Source organism: Mustela nivalis (genome assembly GCF_964662115.1).
Source record: "Mustela nivalis genome assembly, chromosome: 1".
Classification (NCBI taxonomy): domain Eukaryota; kingdom Metazoa; phylum Chordata; class Mammalia; order Carnivora; family Mustelidae; genus Mustela; species Mustela nivalis.
In genome coordinates, this window is record NC_139020.1 from 87,915,598 (window position 1) to 87,934,165 (window position 18,568).

Genomic DNA, 18,568 nt, shown 5'->3' on the forward strand with positions numbered 1-18,568 from the left:
TAGAGTGTTAATGTACTTTATTTTTGTTATAATGTATTTTTATTAAAAAAGATCACCAAAGATAAATATAAATCCATAGGTAAATTAATGTCATCCTAATATACCATTACCATTTTCTGAACTCACCTAACATAACTTGTCATTACATTTAAATATGCTTAAAGCATCAATTATAATTTTTGAATAATATTTTATTAGTAGTGTATGTTAAAATATGATTGAATGCAAATTGCACATAATCAAGTCGATTATAATGAAAATAATGACTTCACTTGGGGTGAATTTTCACTGGAATGGGTTAATTCATTGCGAACATTATTATCTCATTTATAAAATAAAGTCTATTGGCCAAAATAGTTAAAATTATCAAATAATAAAATTACCAAAGAAAAACTGAAAATGTTTTTTAGTTTATAATACATCAAATATTTTATATTAGTTCCATCTCCACTGTCAAAAAGCTTTTGAGGTGACATAATTTTAAAATATATACAAGATAATTTTAAGAATCAATTTTTTAAAGTGGAGAAATAATTTATAAAAGATAGTTGAAATATATCATTTAAACCCTCAATATACTAGAGGCAATTTGAAAACAAATGAGATAATGTATTCAAATCTCTCCCTCTATGTTATGTCATAATAAATATAGATAATTTCATAGAGAATTCACAAGCCTCTTTTTTAAGAAATATAATTTTTTGATATAAATTCTGCACTGCCCACTTTTCCAACTTATTTTCTATCACTGGGAGTTTTACGATTATGAGAATGGAATTGAATAAGTTTAGGAACTACACTTAAAGAGAATACTCGAGGGGCACCTGGGTGGCTGTTAGTTAAATGTCTGACTCTTGATTTCAGCTCTGGCCATGATCTCAGGATTGTGAGATCAAGCTCTGAGTCAGGCTCCATGCCTAGTATGGAGCCTGCTTAAGATTCTCTCTTTCTCTCCCTCTTCCTGCCCTGCTCTCTCTCTCCCCCTCTCCCTATCTCCAAAAAAGAAAGAAAGAAACAAATAAAGAAACAAACAAACAAACAAACAAACAAAGAGCGAGCTTGAGTTTAGAGTACCTGAGGTATACGTGTTGAATACATAACTATATATCAAAAGAAAAGGGGAAAATATTCAGGTATGTATTCAGCAGGAAGGGGCTGTGTTCCACAGTGCCTATCCCTGTGAGAGACTGGCAAGAGTGGAACACAGATGGTAAAAGGATAGTTGAAAGAAATAGAGACATTTGGACATCAATGACATCAATGCTGGACAACTTAGAGTGACAAATTTAAAACAAGGAAAAAGGAAAAGAAAAAGTCCTTTGGGCTTCTGCAGCTACCTAAAAGGTACTGGAATCCTGGCATGTGGAGAAATTGATTTTTACTGGGAACAAAAAGAGATGTCTTTCAAGAGTAAGAGAAAACAAAACACAAATTGTGAGAAAACATTTGCAAAACACATATCTGATATAGGGCTGTTGTCTAAAGGATACAAAGAAGCCTTAAAACTGAACAATAAGAAAAGGAACAACCCAATTTAAAAATTAGGCAGAAGATTTAAATAGACACCTCACCAAAGAAGACAAACATATGGCACATAAGTGTATATTATTAAAATAATGAAATGAAAACGATGAAATATCACCACACAATTGTTGGAATGGCTAAAACCATGAACACTCACAACACTAAATGCTGATGAGGATGTGGAGCAACAGGAGCTCTTATTCATTGCTGGTGGGTTGCAAAATGGTACATCCATTTTGGAAGAAAGTTTGGCAGTCACTTACAAAACTAAACATACACTTACTGTATGATTTGGCAGTCGTGCTCTTTGGTATTTACCCAGATGAATTGAAGAGTTATGTCTACACAAAAACCTGCACACAGATATTTGTAGCAGTTTTATTCATAATTTCCAAAACTTGGAAGCAAACAAGATGTCCCTTAGTTGGTGAATGGATTAAATATTTCATTATCTACTTGTACCACAGTTTATGATACACTGTTATCAAGCCATGTATAAACACTGAAGAAACTTAAATGTATATTACTGAGTAAAAAAAGTCAATCTTAAAAGAAGCAAACATGATTCTAACTATATGATATTCTGGAAAAGGTGAAACTAATAAAGACAGTAAAAAGATCAGTGGTTGCCAGATTTGGAGAGAGGAGAGGATGATTAAGCAAGGCACTGAGGCTTTTTAATGCAGTGGAACTTATCTTTATGGTAATTATAATAGTGGGTGGTATGAGGGAGCTCTGTACTTTCCACACAGTTTTGCTGGGGAGAGAGGAAAAGAGGGGAGGATGAGAGAAGAAAGGAGGAGAGGGGCGAGGGGCAAGATGGAAGTAGTGAGAAAAGGGGGGTTGGGGGCAGAGAGCAAGTTCTCTGGCAGCTTTTAGAAAGAAAAACCAACCAGTGAAGGCAAGAGAAAAAGAAATCAGAATAGACCAAACGACCCAGAAGTGATAAAAAAAATTTGCTTTTTTTTTTTTTTCCCTTCTTGAGTCAGGTTGGATATAGACACTCCTATTAAACTAGGAAATATGAATTAACATCCAAGTGCTTGTTTCCTGAGAATTAATTAGAATAGCCAGCAGAGTTCCTGATGGACAGACACATGCAACCAAGGGAAGCCATACATCATCACCTGAGTTATGAGAAAGGAATCCTACCCTACACACAGAAGAAGAGATGGAAAGGAGTCAGTGTTGGGCTATAGATGTAAATGAGCACTGGCTATCACTGATTGACATTTTATCTCCTTTTATGGAATACTGTGATGATCTGACTCAGTGAAAGATGACAGGAGAAAAGGTTCTCACATGCATACTCAATGTTTTGTTCCTTCCCATTGTCACCAAGGAAACTTACTTTCATCTACTCCAGCTTTTCTATATTTCATTTCTTTTCTCTACCACCAGGAACTCTTGTCAGTTTGCCCCACCATAGAGAGGACTAGAGAGGGCTGGAGAGCTTATCTTTACTTGATTAGTTCTGAGCCATGTCTACATCAGAGTAAAAGCTGGACTTTCAGTAGAGGTGAAAGTGGGAGAAAATCACTGCCGCCATCATCATAATTAGATAAAGGGGAAAAAGGCTAGACAGACTAGCTAGAGTCTGCACAAGGCAGACTGGGAAAATATTCTTTTGAGGTTACTTTGAAGGAAGAGAAAAATTTGTGGAGGCTCTCTTCTGTTGATGAGCACAAGAAAAAAAAAATAAGACAAGGGAATTTATATGACATGTTGCCCTACATTTAAAAACATTACTCAGGGCTCCTTGGTGGCTCAGTCATTAAGCATCTGCCTTCAACTCAGGTATGATCCCAGTGTCGTGGAATCGAGCCCTGCGTCTGGCTCCCTGCTCTGCAGGAAGCCTGCTTCTCCCTCTTCCACTCCCCCTGCTTGTGTTGTCTCTTGCTATGTCTCTCTTTGTCAAATAAATAAATAAAACATTTTTAAAAAATAAAAATAAACAAAAATAAAAGCAACTCTATTGATGTTTTCTTTAGAAATTGCATTAAAGAGGGGTGCCTGGGTGGTTCAGTTGGTTAAGTGTCCAACTCATGATTTCTACTCAGGTCATGATCTCAAGGTTCTGGGATTGAGCTGTGCATCAGTCTCTGTGCTCAGCAGGGAGTTTACTTGAGGATTCTGTCTCTCACTCTCTCTCTGACCCTCCCCCTGCTTATGCACTCATGAGTGCTTTCTCTCTCTCTTTCTCTCTAAAATAAAATAAACAAATCTTTTTAAAAAAATGCATTAAAGGGCACCTGGGTGGCTCAGTGGATTAAGCCGCTGCCTTCGGCTCAGGTCATGATCTCAGGGTCCTGGGATCGAGTCCCGCATCGGGCTCTCTGCTCAGCGGGGAGCCTGCTTCCTCCTCTCTCTCTCTCTGCCTGCCTCTCTGCCTACTTGTATTCTCTCTCTGTCAAATAAATAAATAAATATTTAAAAAAAAAAAAAAAAAAAAGCATTAAAGAGAGGCACCTGGATGGCTCACTTGGTTAGGCTTCTGACTCTTGATCTCAGTTCAGGTCTTCATCTCAGGGTCATGAGTTCAAGCCCCATGATGGGCTCCACACTTGGTATGGATCCTACTTTAAAAAAAAAAAAAAAAAAGAATGCATTAAAAATCTAAATTGCTTTCAATCATATTTTGATTACCAAATTTTTGTGTTCTTGTTTCATATTTTTGTTGTAATTGTAGTAATAATCATCATAATGTATTATACTGTATTATATAACTATTATTATTTTGAAAATACTGTATGCCAGGAGTTACCTACAAACTAATAGGAGTTAAATACAAATTGAAAATTAAAAGTGTTAAAATCTCATAGAGTTAATTTTTCCAATATTATGTGATACCTGAGTTTGCTCTTAAATCTAACCTTGGGTCTCAACTCACATTTTGAAGTTACTGGCAAAAAGGAACTTAGAGTATTAATAAACTTAAATATGGCATAGGTATAAATTCATGGAAGCTAAATTCACTTATTGAGAACAAATTTTATAATGTGAGTCAACTCTTCTTTTTAATGATGTAATTCAAATTTCTAAAAGCAGTATACAGTAGCATTCAACAATCTGTGGAAAAGATTAAGGCTCAAATATTAAAGCAACAAAATAGACAGTCATGAGGGTTGATATATTTCAACTTTACCAAGTTTTCCTTTTAATCTCTTAGTAATTGATAGTGCTATTTGACATATCTTACTATCTACCAGCTCCATCAAAAATAGACAAGACTGGTAATATGAATGGAAATCACTATTTCTTGTGGATTGTATTTGACATGATATACTATAGTTTTTTGAATATCCAGTTTTATATATCTCTGCTGAGAAATGGAAATCTTTATTTTGTCTTTTTTATCTGATTTATAACATTATTGAATTTAGAAATTGCACTCAATCCAATATGATTCCTCATCTGTCTTTCAATTTAAAAAAAACAACCCAAACAATCTCAAAGACTGTTTAAAAAAAAAAAAGAAGAAGAAAGTAAGATTTAACCCTCCACATCATATTGGAAAAAATGGAAAACCTTTTATTTATGAAAATATCAGCCGGCCAGGGAAAATCATGATCCAGGGTACTGGTTTGATAGACAATAATGTCTAGTTTAGTATTAATATTTTGGTTTTAGTTATGACACCTTAATATTATAAAAAATTTCACATGAAACAATCATAAACCTTCCTCTGTTACCATTTATTGAAGTGAAAGTATGTCAGTTGTGTTGTTCGGCTGCTTCCATCTTTAAGGTATTCTGTGACAGAATACCTTGCTCAAAGCCTGTTCCAAGGACCAACTATATAAATCATTTGTTAAAGAAAAATCCTCAATCCTATCTCTAGTCCTACTGAAATAGAATCTTCAGGGCTTGGGATTCAGAATCTACATTTTTAAAAAGTACCTTCTGAATGAGATGTCAAGTCTTCGTTTCAGAATAGATCTATATCCCATAGAAATTTTTACCTTAACGTTCTAAGTAACTTGAATTAAGAGTTAAGAATATTGTATTTAACAATAGCAGGTAACTCACAATTAATAGGTAGAAGTAAATTATAAGTTAAATTCATTTTGAAATAACACTGTCTTAATATTTTAAGCAATGTAACAAAATATTAATCAATTCAGAAATATTTTGTTTATGGTAATTGGAAAGCTAGTTAAAAATTAATAAATATTAAATATAACCTATGATATTAAATTTTGATATTTAATAAAATTTAATGTTAGAGTGACATTATATACTCCAGAAGAAGTTTGTGCTTAGTGTTCTCTCCATAAGATTTATGTCAAATAATTATTTTTCAAAAATAGAGTTTATAAGAAATTATGGATTGGAGGGATCCACTGGTCCAAAACCTCCACTTTAATGATGAGGAAAGAGGTAGCAGAGCTAGGATCAGCGCTTGGCCCTTCAGGGCATTTTTTTGTTACCTGACCCGTCATTCTGACTTTTTATATGTGTACCTTTCAAACCAGGAAGAGGATGGTAGTTAAGAACATAGACTTTGAAGTCAGAGAGATCTAGACCTGAACATTAATCTGTTTTTTTAACTTTAGAGAAATCACTTAACTCCCTGTGTCTCAGTTCCTTACCAGTTTACGGGAGAATATTTACATGTATTTATATTTGTAAATGTTTTTATTTTGAATTTAATATTTTAAGGGTAATGCATTCAGTGTGTTAAAAATCAAAGCACTGTAAAAAGCTATACTGTAAAAAGTACCCCTATGAATCTCCCTTCCCTTATCTGTAGATAACTGCACTTATTTGTTTGTGTGTGTGTATATATATCTAGCTTTTCATTATTCATCTATTATCAAGTATAAATTAATATATATTATTTTCCCAAATATATTAATGGTGACTACTCACAACTTTATACATTCTTTGTTTTAATTTAATGTAATATCTTGGAGGTCACTCCATGTCAAAATAGAGGTTGTCTTCATTTCTTTTTTACACCACAATCATAATAGTCAACATTTTTGTGGTAATTAGCATGCAGGAGTTATTATTTTAAATGTCTTACATATAGTAAGACATATGTATTAGCATATTCTTCAGAAACACCCTAGGAAATGTGCATTTATTTAATACCCATTTATAGATATAGAAGACATATTTATGAAATTTGAGGCAAATCTTACAAACATCAGGGGGTAAAATAGGGATTCAAAACTCTAAGTCTTACAATTTGGTTTCTGAAACTGCAGTATAATACATCTCAGCTTCATTATATCCCATTCTGTAGATGAATCATAATTTATTTATCCAGTACTCCACTATTGTAAAATTGTGTTGTTTCCAAACTTTCTTTTTATTACAACTAATGCTGCAGTAAAAATCTTGAACAGAAAAGTATATGCGACTATATCTATAAGAAAAATTCATAGAAATCAGATTACTGAGTGAAGATGTAAATGCCTTTGTAATTTTGATAGATGCTGCCAAATTACTCTCTTTAGTGATTTTTAATGTGTAGTTCCACCAGCGATGTATTAGAGTTTTATTTCCCGATAGCACTGCTAACAGAGTATGTTGCCAAATATTTAGATTTTATTCCCAAATAGGACAAAAATGCTGTCACAATAGAGTTCATGTTAATTTTTCTTATTAGAAATTAGATTGAGCATCTTTCCATTTTCTCAAGACTAATATGTATTTTCCTTTCTGTTCATAATCTTTATTCATTTTCAAAAATTGTACTGTTAGTTTTTTTTTTCTTATAAATAGCTAAGAATTCTTTTCATAAATTCAGGAGATTGATTCTTTGAATGCAATGTGATCTGAACATTTTTTTCAACTTTTCATTTTGAAAAATAGACTTTATTTTTTTAAACAGTTTTAGATTACAGAAAAACTGAGAAGCTATTACAGAGTTCTTGGATGTCTTGCATTCAATTTCCCTTACTAATATCATACATCAATTTGGCACATTTATTATATTTAATAAACTAATATTAATACATTATTAACTAAAGGCCATATATTCCTCAGATTTCCTTAGTTATGACCTAAGAAGTTTTCTGTTTGTTTTGTCTTTGTTTCTCTTTTTCAGGATCCTATACAAGCTACCATATTACATTTAGTCATGAGGTCTCCTTAGGCTCTGTCTTCATTCAGGCTGCTATAAATTCATACCATAGAGTGGTGCTTAGCCAATATACATTTATTTCTCATAGTTCTGGAGATTAGAAGCCCAAGATGAGGGTGCCAGTATAGTGGGGTTCTTGGTGAGAGCCCTATTCCTGGTCATATTCCTACACAGGCTTGGTATGTGCAGTCAGAGACAGAGAGCTCCTCTCTCTTCCTGTTTTTTAAGGGTGTTTATCCCATCATGGGCTCCACCCTCATGACTACATCTAAAATTACTTACTTCCCAAAGGTCCCATCACTAAATATCATCACATCATGGATTAATTCTCCAACATGTGAATTTTGGAGGACATAGACTATAGCAGGTTTTCTTGAGAATGAAAGTTTGTCAGATTTTTCTTGATTTTGATGAACTTGTCAATTTTCAGGAGTAGTATTCACATACTTTATAGGATGCCATTTCATTGGCATTTTTCTGATTTTTTTTAAATTATTAGATTGAAGTTACGAGTTTTTAGAGGAAAACCATGGATGTAAAGTACCGTTTTCATCATAACAAATCAACATATCATTACCGTCACATGATTTATTATTGTTGATGTTGACTTTGGTTACCTGGCCCAAGGTAGTGTATATAGGTTTTTTTTTTTTTTTTTTTTTTTTTTTTTTTTTTTAACTTTTTATTTTTTATAAACATATATTTTTATCCCCAGGGGTACAGGTCTGTGTTGGGATTAATATTTTATTTATTTATTTGACAGAGATCACAAGAAGGCAAAGAGGCAGGCAGAGAGAGAGAAGAGTAAGCAGGCTCCCTGCTAAGCAGAGAGCCCGTTCCGGTGCTCGATCCCAGGATCCTGGGATCATGACCAGAGCTGAAGGCAGAGGCTTTAACCCACTGAGCCACCCAGGTGTCCCGTGTCTATAGGTTTTTCCAATATAAAGTAACTCTCTAACTCCATTGCCTTTCCATACGATTTCACTTGACAAAAGCTACTATTCCTAACCCATACTTAAGCATGGGGAGTTACAGTACACCCACTCAGGGGGAGGAGTATCTGTATAAATTACTTAGAATTGCTCTTCATGAGAGATGTATTTATTATCTTCCCTTTATTTATTCATTTATTTATATCATAGGGTTTTCATCGTTCTTTTTGTTTTGTTTTGTTTTGTTTGTACTTGGATTAACCGAATACTATTTTATACATTTTGTTGTGCAGGAAAGTTTTGTCCATTAGGGATTCTTTTGGTTGACTCCTGCATTTTGTTTTTGTTTTTGTTTTTTTTTAAATTTTTTTATAAAAATATAATGTATTATTAGCTCCAGGGGTACAGTCTGTGAATCGCCAGGTTTACACACATCACAGCACTCACCATAGCATATACCCTCCCCAATATCCATAACCCCATCACCCTCTCCCTATCCCACTCCTTCCAGCAACTCTCAGATTGTTTTGTGAGATTAAGAGTCTCTTATATTTGGCTCCCTCCTGATCCCATCTTGTTTCATTTATTCTTTTCCTACCCCCAACTCCCCCACATTGCATCTCCACTTCCTCATATCAGGGAAATCATATGATAGTTGTCTTTCTCCCATTGACTTATTTCACTAAGCATAATACCCTCTAGTTCCATCCACATCATTGCAAATGGCAAGATTTCATTTCTTTTGATGACTGCATAGTATTCCACTGTATATATATATACCACTTTTTCTTTATCCACTCATCTGTTGATGGAAATCTGGGTTCTTTCCATAATTTGACTATTGTGGACATTGCTGCTGTAAATATTCGGGTGCACATGCCCCTTGAGATCACCACATTTGTATCTTTAGGGTAAATACACAGTAGTGCAATTGCTGGGTCATAAGATAGCTCTATTTTCAACTTTTTGAGGAAACTCCATGTTGTTTTCCAGAGTGGCTGCACCAGCTTGCATTCCCACCAACAGTGTAAGAGGGTTCCCCTTTCTCTGCATCCTCACCAGCATCTGTCATTTCCTGACTTGTTAATTTTAGCCATTCTGACTGGTGTGAGGTAGTATCTAATTGTGGTTTTGATTTGTATTTCCCTGATGCCAAGTGATGTGGAGCACTTTTTCATGTGTCTGTTGGCTATCTGGATGTCTTCTTTTCAGAAATGTCTGTTCATGTCCTCTGCCCATTTCTTGATTGGATTATTTGTTCTTTGGGTGTTGCATTTGCTAAGCTATAGATTTTGGATACTAGCCCTTTATCTGATATGTTATTTCAAATATCTTCTCCCATTCTGCCAGTTGTCTTTTGGTTTTGTTAACTGTTTCCTTTGCTGCACAAAAGCTTTTGATCTTGATGAAATCCCAATAGTTCATTTTTGCCCTTCCTTCCCTTGCCTTTGGTGATGTTCCTAGGAAGAAGTTGCTGCGGCTGAGGTCAAAGACATTGCTGCCTTTGTTCTCCTCAAGGATTTTGATGGAATCCTCTCTTACACTGAGGTCCTTCATCCATTTTGAGTATATTTTCATGTGTGGTGTAAGGAAATGGTCCAATTTCATTTTTCTGCATGTGGCTATCCAATTTTCTCAACACCATTTGTTGAAGAAGCTGTCTTTTTTCCATTGGACATTCTTTCCTGCTTTACTGAGGATTAGTTGACCATAGAGTTGAGGGAATATTTCTAGGCTCTCTATTCTGTCCCATTGATCTATGTGTCTGTTTTTGTGCCAGTACCATACAGTCTTGATGATGACAACTTTGTAATAGAGCTTGAAGTCCAGAATTGTGATGCCACCAACTTTGGCTTTCTTTTTCAATATTCCTTTGGCTATCCGAGGCCTTTTCTGGTTCCATATAAATTTTAGGATTATTTGTTCCATTTCTTTGAAAAAAAAATGGATGGGATTTTGATAGGGATTACATTAAATATGTAGATTGCCTAAGGTTGCATAGACATTTTCACAATATTGGTTCTTCCAATCCATGAGCATGGAACATTTTTCCATTTCTTTGTGTCTTCCTCCATTTCTTTCATGAGTAATTTATAGTTTTCTGAATATAGATTATTTGTCTCTTTGGTTGCATTTATTCCTAGGTATTTTATAGTTTTGGGGGCAATTGTAAATGGGATTGACTCAATTTCTCTTTCTTCTGTTTTGTTGTTGGTGTAAAGCAATGCAATTGATTTCCATGCATTGATTATATACCCTGATACTTTACTGAATTCCTGTGCAAGTTCTAGCAGTTTTGGAGTGGAATCTTTTGGATTTTCCACATATAGTACCATATCATCTGCAAAGAGTGATAGTTTGACTTCTTTGCTGATTTGGATGCCTTTAATTTCCTTTTGTTGTCTGAGTTCTGAGGCTAGGACCTCTAGTATTATGTTGAATAGCAGTGATGATAATGGACATCCCTGCCGTGTTCCTGACCTTAGCAGAAAGCTTTCAGTTTTTCTCCATTGAGAATTATATTTGCAGTGGGTTTTTCAAAGATGGCTTTGATAATATTGATGTATGTGCCCTCTAGTCCTACACTTTGAAGAGTTTCGATAAGGAAAATGTGCTGTACTTTGTCAAATGCTTTCTCAGCATCTACTGAGAGTATCATATGGTTCTTGTTCTTTCTTTTATTAATGTATTATATCACATTGATTGATTTGTCGATGTTGAACCAACCTTGCAGCCCTGGAATAAATCCCACTTGGTCGTGATGAATAATCCTCTTAATAAACCATTGGATCCTATTGGCTAGTATTTTGGTGAGAATTTTCGCATCTGTGTTCATAAAGGATATTGGTCTGTAATTCTCTTTTATGATTGGAGCCTTGTCTGGTTTTGGGATCAAGGTGATGCTGACCTCATAAAATGAGGTTGGAAGTTTTCCTTCAGTTTCTAATTTTGGAATAGTTTCAGGAGAATAGGAATTAATTCCTCTTTAAATGTTTGGTAGAATTCCCCTGGGAAGCTGTCTGGCCCTGGGCTTTTGTTTGTTTGGAGATTTTTGATGACTGTTTCAATCTCCTTACTGGTTATGGGTCTATTCAGGTTTTCTATTTCTTCCTGGTTCAGTTGTGGTAGTTTGTATGTCTCTAGGAATGCATCCATTTCTTACAGATTTTCAAATTTGTTGGCATAGAGTTGCTCATACTATGTTCTTATAATTGCTTATATTTATTGGTGTTGGTTGTGATCTCTCCTCTTTCATTCATGATTTTACTTATTTGGGTCCTTTCTCTTTTCTTTTTGATAAATCTGGCCATGGGCTTATCAATCTTATTAATTCTTCCAAAGAAGCAGCTCCTAGTTTTGTTGATTTGTTCTATTGGTTGTTTTTGGTTTCTATTTTATTTATTTCTGCTCTGATCTTTATATTTCTCTTCTCCTGCTGGGTTTAGGCTTTCTTTGTTGTTCTTTCTCCAACACCTTTAGGTGTAGGGTTAGGTTGTGTATTTGAGACCTTTCTTGTTTCTCATGAAAGGCTTGTATCACTATATATTTTTCTCTCAGGACTGCCTTTACTGTGTCCCACAGATTTTGAACCATTGTGTTTTCATTATCATTTGTTTCCCTGAATTTTTTCAATTCTTCATTAATTTTCTAGTTGACCCATTCATTCTTTAGAAGGACGCTGTTTAGTCTCCATGTATTTGGGTTCCTTCCAAATTTCCTTTTGTGGTTTAGTTCTAAATTCAGACCATTGTGGTCTGAAAATATGCAGAGAATGATCCCAATCTTTTGATACTGGTGGAGACCTGATTTATGACCCCGGATGTGATCTATTCTGGAAAATGTTCTATGCACACTAGAGAAGAATGTGTATCCTGTTGCTTTGGGATGGGATGTTCTGAAAATATCTGTGATGTCCATCTGGTCCAGTGTGTCATTTAAGGCCTTTATTTCTTTGTTGATCTTTTGCTTGGATGATCTGTCCATTTCGGTGAGGGGAGTGTTAAAGTCCCCTGCTATTATTGTATTATTGTCAATGTGTTTCTTTGATTTTGTTATTAATTGGTTTATATAGTTGGCTGCTCCCATATTAGGAGCATAGATATTTAAAATTATTAGATCTTCTTGTTGGGCAGACCCTTTGAGCATTATATAGTGTCCTTCCTCATCTCTTATTATAATCTTTGGCTTAAAATCTAATTGACCTGATATAAGAATTGCCACCCCAACTTTCTTCTGATGTCCATTAGCAAGGTAAATTGTTTTCCACCCCCTCACTTTAAATCTGGAGGTGTCTTCTGGTCTAAAATGAGTTTCTTGTAGGCAGCATATTGATGGATTTTGTTTTTTTTATCCATTCTGATACCTTGTGTCGTTTGATTAGGGCTTTTAGCCCATTAACATTCAGGGTAACTATTGAAAGATATGAATTTAGTGCCATTGTATTGCCTGTAAGGTGGCTGTTACTGTATTTTGTTTCTGTTCCTTTCTGATCTACTGCTTTTAGGGTCTCTCTTTGCTTAGAGGACCCCTTTCAATATTTTCTGTAGAGCTGGTTTGGTATTTGCCAATTCTTTCAGTTTTTTATTATCCTGGAAGCTTTTTATCTCTCCTTCTATTTTCTTCTTCTTTTTTTTTAATGCTTTATTTATTTATTTGACAGAGATCACAAGTAGGCAGAAAGGCAGACAGAGAGAGAAGAGGAAGTAGACTCCCCGAGAGCAGAGAGTCTGATGTGGAGCTCGAACCCAGGATCCCGGGACCATGACATGAGCCGAAGGCAGAGGCTTTAACCCACTCAGCCACCCAGGTACCCCTCTCCTTCTATTTTCAATGGTAGCCTAGCTGGATATAGTATTCTTGGCTGCATGTTTTTCTTGTTTAGTGCTCTGAATATATCATGCCAGTTCTTTCTGGCTTGCCAGGGCTCTGTGGATAAGTCCTCTGCCAATCTAATATTTTTACCATTGTATGTTCAGACTTCTTTTCCTGGGCTGCTTTCAGGATTTTCTCTTTGTTCCTAAGAATTGCAAATTCTACTATTAGGTGACCTAATAGTAGGGTGTGGACCTATTCTTATTGATTTTGAGGGTGGTTCTCTATACCTCCTGGATTTTGATGCTTGTTCCCTTTGCCATATTTGGGAAATTCTTTACAATAATTCTCTCCAATTTAACTTCTTCTTCCCTCTCTTTCTTCTTCTTCTGGAATCCCAATTATTCTAATGTTGTTTCATCTTATGGTATCACTTATCTCTCAAATTCTCCCCTCCTTGTCCAGTAGTTGTTTGTCTCTCTTTTGCTCAGCTTCTTTGTTCTCTGTCATTTGGTCTTCTATATCACTAATTCTTTCTTCTGCCTCATTTTCCTAGCAGTAAGAGCTTCCATTTTTTATTGCACCTCATTAATAGCTTTTTTTATTTCAACTTGGTTAGATTTTAGTAATTTTATTTCTCCAGAAAGGGCTTTTATTTCTACTGACAGGGTTTCTCTAATATCTTCCATACTTTATTCGAGCCCAGTGATAACCTTGAGAATCATCATTCTGAACTCTAGATCTGACATATTACCAATGTCCATATTGATTAGGTCCCTAGCCTTTGGTATTGCCTCTTGTTCTTTTTTTTTTTTTTTTTTGGGGGGGGGGTGAGTTTTTCTGCCTTGTCATTTTGTCCAGATAAGAATATATGAAGGAGCAAATAAAATACTAAAAGGGTGGCAAAGACCCCAGGAAAATGTGTGTTAACCAAATCAGAAGAGATTCCAAATTGTGGTGGGGGAGAAAGGGGATAAAAAGAAGTTCAGAAAAAAAAAATTTAAAAAAATAAAGAAAAAAAATATATATATATTAGACTGGTGACTAGAACAAGGTCACCCACTTAATTTTGGGAGTATTTTGGTCTCTAAGAAGAAACTACTTCCCAAAATTTTAAGAGTTTCATACTCTATCGACTGAGCTAGCTGGGCCCTAACCTCCCAAAATTTTAAAGAATGAAAAGCATATATAAGGATAAACACAATGAAGGGATGGAATATGCCTTTAAAGATGAAAAAAAAAACTTTTTTTAATTCCTAAAAAAGGAGTTGATAAAGTTAAGTTGGTTGGGAGAATAAAGAAAAAGTAAGTGGAGAGAATTTACTCTGGCTGGAGACTAGAACAAACCTGGAGCTAGATTTAGATTTTGATCTATTACAAGTTGTACCCCAATTTAAAAAAAAAAAAACCCTATGTGTATACAAAAAATAAAGTTAGATACAATGAAGGATAAAATATGACTATAATAATGAAGGTTCAAAAAAGATTATTATTTTTTTTTATGAAAGTTATTGTTAAGATAAACCAGTAAAGAACATTAAAAGAGGAAAGGGTAAAAGTTAAAAAAATTTAGCAGAAGAAAAAAAAATAAAATTAAAAACAAATTAATTAACTGCAAGACTAAAGAATCATAGGCATAAAGCCATGAATTCCATGCTTTGCTTTCTCCCCCTCTGGAATTCTGCTTTTCTACTTGGTAAGTGAACTTGGTCTTGGCTGGATTTCCTGTTGATCTTCAGGGGGAGGGGCCTGCGGTAGTGATTCTCAAGTATCCTTGCCCCAGGTGGAATTGCACCTCCCTTACTAGGGGCCAGGCTAAATAATACCTCGGGTTCACTTTCGGGAGCTTTTGTTCCCTGAACACTTTCCTTAGAGTTCCAGAGGACGGGAATGAAAATGGCAGCCTTCCAAGCTCTGGCCCAGAGGAGCCAAGAGCTTGGGGCCCAATCCTCAGTGCACCGTCAGAGAAAAGTGCTCAATCACTCCCGTCTCCCTGGCCTCCCTCGGTGCTCCAAGCTCACCCAGCCTGTGACCAAGCGTCTCTGTCTCTGGCATACAGCTCCACCTGGGGTCTCCGAACCCCACAGATCCCTGAGCTCTTCCAGGAGGGGTCTCCCTGCATCTTGTGGGGACCCCACTCACAGAGCAGAGGCCCGTGCCATGGATTAGGGTTCAAGGTAACCCCGAGTTGAGAGCTCACTCCTCTGCTCTGTCTCTTTAGCTGGCTTCCCCACTCTAATACCTGCAAGCTCAGTGACACTCAGACACCCCTGATCCTTCTGTGACCCCACAGGACCTGGGGCCATGCTGACCCGATGTGCGCTTCACTGCGGTTTAGCCTCTGGAACGATGTTCCTTGGTGGAGCAGACTTTTAAAAATCCTGATTTTGTGCTCCATTGTTCTGCCGCTTGCCGAGAGCCAGCCCCTCCCTCTGTGGTCTATCTTCCCATTGCTTTGGATTCACTTCTCCGCCAGTCCTACCTTTCAGAAAGTGGTCGATTTTCTAGAATTTCTAGAATTGTTGCTCTTCTTCTCTTTGATCTCCTGTTAGATTTGTAGGTGTTTGCAATGGTTTGATAAGCTATCTAGCTGATCTCCTGCTACCTGATGTTGTCTCAGCCTAACCTATTTCTTCACTATCTTGACTCCTCCCCCTTAATATTGACTCCTGCGTTTTTTTGAAATAACTCCATCAATGTCTGTTTTTTCTTTTTTGAGTACTTCCTCACTTTCCAGCAATACAAGATGCTCTAAGGCTTATCTTGTATATTTATAGTCCCAGGCCTAGAATTAACCATTTCTTCAGAGTCTTGCTTCCTTCTCTTATAGAATAACGTTGGAAACCAAGGTCTGGTCACTATGTGTGCTTTTGCTAAGGTGATATTATTGTCTTCAGGCCTTCGCAGGAGATAGAATAAGAAAATATTTGCATCCATATTAATTAATCATGAGTTCATGCAGGTGTCTCCAACTCTAATCCATCACCACATGGATCATTCTAGCCCTATTCCCTTGATTAATGATAAATTCCCACTCTAATAGTGAAATGTTTGGCTACCACAATCTGTCATCCATTTACTCTATTATTCAATTCCAATATATGTATAGAAGTATCAAAAATGGTCCATAAGAACTAAAGTACATTGCTTATGTATAATTCTTTTGCATTTAGTTGTGTAGACTCATTTCCAGAGTTACTTAAGTCAACACCTTTTTCCTCATCTCCTTTAGGGAAGTTGTTTTACACATTTGTAATACAATAGATCCTCTTGTCCTTGTCGGTCTTCTTTCCTGGGACTCCCCAACCTTCCAAATGATTTTGCTTTTAATTTGCATACAGTAAGATTCACCTTTGTGTTTTAAAGTTTGATGGGTTTTGACAAATATGCAATTTTATACTCAACATTACAGTATTATACAAAATATCATTGAAAAATTTTATCACCAAAAAACTTCATGAACTTCACCTGTTTATTCTTCTCCCTGGAATTCCTAGAAACCACTGGTCTTTTTACTTCTATATAATTTTGCATTTTCCAGAAGGTTATATAATTGATATCATAGAGCATATAGCTCTTTTAGACTGGCTTCTTTACTTCACAATACTCATTTAAAGTCTATCCATGTTTTTCCATAGCCTGGTGGCTCACTTCTGTTTCATTGCTGAGTAATGTTCCATTGTATGGATCCATCCAGTCTGTTTAACTGTTCACCTATTGAAGGACATCTTGGTTAGTTTGTTTATGGTGATTATGAATAAAGTTGTTATAAAAATTTGTGTAGAGGTTTTCATGTAGACATAACTTTTCAGAAAATTTGTGTAAATACCTAGGAGAATGATTGCTCAGTCATACAGCAAGTGTTTTGTGAGAAAATGCCAAACCATCTTCCAAACCATCTTCCAAAACAACTGCATCATTTTGTGTCATCAGCAATGGAAGGAGTAGCTCCAAAAACTTGCTAGTATTTGGCATTGTCAATTTATTAGTAGTAGTAGTATTTTTTTTTTTATTTTAGACATTCTAGTAAGTGTGTAGTTTAATATGGCTGTTGTTGTAATTTGAAATTCCTTAGTCATAAATGATATTGAACACCCTTTCATGATTGTCATTGCTATATCTTTTTTGGGGAAATGTCTGTTTAACTCTTTTGCCCATTTTTAAAATTAGGGTGTTTTCTTATTATTGAGCTTTAAGAGTTCTTCATATATTTGGATAACATTATCAGATATTGTTCTGCAGATATTTTCTCAGTTGATGGCTTTTCTTTTCATTTCTGTAAGATTCTCTTACAGAGCAGTTTTTAATTTCATTAAAGTCTAATTTATCAGTTTTGTGTTTGTGGACCATATTTGCTATGTTGTAATTAAAAACCCATCACCAAACACAAGGTTACCTAGATTTTTTCGTGTTTTCTTCTAAAAGGTGTATCATTTTGCATTTTATATTTATGTCTGTAATCATTTTGAGTTGATTCAATTTTTAGTGTTTCCTTTTGATTCTTTCTTAGCATTTCCATTTCCTTATTTACATTACCCATTTGTTCTTGTATGTTGCCAACTCTCCATTTTAGCCCTTAACATATTAATCATAATTTTTTTAAGATTATATTTATTTATTTGACATAGAGAGAGAGATCACAAGTAGGCAGAGGAAGGCAAAGAGAGAGGAGGAAGCAGACTCCCTGCTGAGCGGAGAGCATGATGTGTGGCTCCATCCCAGGACCCTGAGATCATGACCTGAGCCAAAGGCAGAGGCTTTAACCCACTGAGCCACCCAGGCGTCCCAATCATAATCTTTTAAATTCTGAGTCTGGGGGCACGTGGGTGCCTTTGTCCGTTAAGCATCTGCCTTCAGCTCAGGTCATGATCCTTGGGTCCTGGGATATATCCTTATGATAGACATCCTGTTCAGTGGGAAGTCTGCTTCTCCCTCTCCCTCTGACCTTTACCCTTGCTCATGCTCTCGCATGCACTCTCTCTCTCAAATGAATTTAAAAAAAAAAGTCTTTAAAAACATATCCTGTCTGACAATCCCTAAATCTATGTCCTATCTGATTTTTTTTTTCCCCTTCAGACTGCATTTTTTCTTGTCTTTTTGCATTTCTTGCAATATTTTGTTGAAAAAGAGACGTGATGCAATGAGTAACAGGAACTAAGCTAATTGGGCCTTTCCTGTAAAGTAGCATGTTAATCTGGCTAGAGGT

The 18,568-nt window shown here is 35.6% G+C and overlaps 1 long non-coding RNA gene across 5 annotated transcripts in view; it reads left to right on the forward strand.

The window, feature by feature from the left end:
* Positions 1-18,568, forward strand: part of LOC309842978 — a 294,904-nt gene that overhangs the window by 184,352 nt on the left and 91,984 nt on the right. The window contains exon 5 of one of the 5 annotated variants that reach the window (XR_014299892.1): positions 13,211-13,347. The exons of the other annotated variants lie outside the window; for them this stretch is intronic. This is a non-coding gene — a long non-coding RNA (uncharacterized lncRNA). Of the gene's footprint in view, positions 1-13,210; positions 13,348-18,568 lie in introns of those variants that run through there. 5 annotated transcript variants of the gene reach the window in all.